We start from the raw sequence: 650 nt of genomic DNA, 5'->3' as shown, positions 1-650 counted from the left end.
GTTACATATTGTTATCTCAGCTTCTCGTTCTGCGTCATAGATGAAGAATAGGAGGGGGAAACTGCAATGTTGCGTATTTTGCATCATTGTAAGAACAAAGGTATGCGATAGTGGGGGATTGTATATATTAGAAAAACGGCTCTTACATGACCAGTGCATCATTTTGTTCTGTGACACAAGGATCGAACAGACAAGTTAGACTGTTAAGAAGATGTATACTAACGGTGCTGCAGGAAACGTCAAACGAATGAATTATTACATTCCTATCCAAAAGGACCATGCAGAGACTGCTAATGCAAGGTAGGTTTTGCCTTTCACTCATTTTTACTTTCCTTCAATTAACTATTTTTTGTATATTATATATATAATTTTTTATTCTTTTATAGCGCTTCTTCTTCCAATCCATCTTTACGGTCTCACCATACAACTCGTATCTTGGGAAGGAGATATAACCTAACATCCACATTCTATAAATATCTAGAAATTGGAATCAGTGTAGGACCTGTGTCTTGCGTGGAAATTATTCTGGTGAGAATCGCGGCAATCACATGAAATTACCACATCAAATCTGGAAGGAGATTATGCACAAACGCACAGACTTCGATCGACTCCTGCAACAGGCTGAAACTTCGCCGTTTTGGATTCGCGAC

General features: G+C 38.5%; 1 protein-coding gene across 1 annotated transcript in view; it reads right to left on the bottom strand.

Annotated features, from left to right (window-relative positions):
• Positions 1-650, bottom strand: part of LOC116848377 (plancitoxin-1) — a 476,759-nt gene that overhangs the window by 144,830 nt on the left and 331,279 nt on the right. The window lies entirely within an intron of this gene.

The sequence above is a fragment of the Odontomachus brunneus genome, unplaced genomic scaffold (genome assembly GCF_010583005.1).
Source record: "Odontomachus brunneus isolate Ranch 3 - 2012 unplaced genomic scaffold, Obru_v1 Obru_scaffold_094, whole genome shotgun sequence".
In the NCBI taxonomy this organism is placed as follows: domain Eukaryota; kingdom Metazoa; phylum Arthropoda; class Insecta; order Hymenoptera; family Formicidae; genus Odontomachus; species Odontomachus brunneus.
This window is presented reverse-complemented; position numbering and strand designations above follow the sequence as displayed.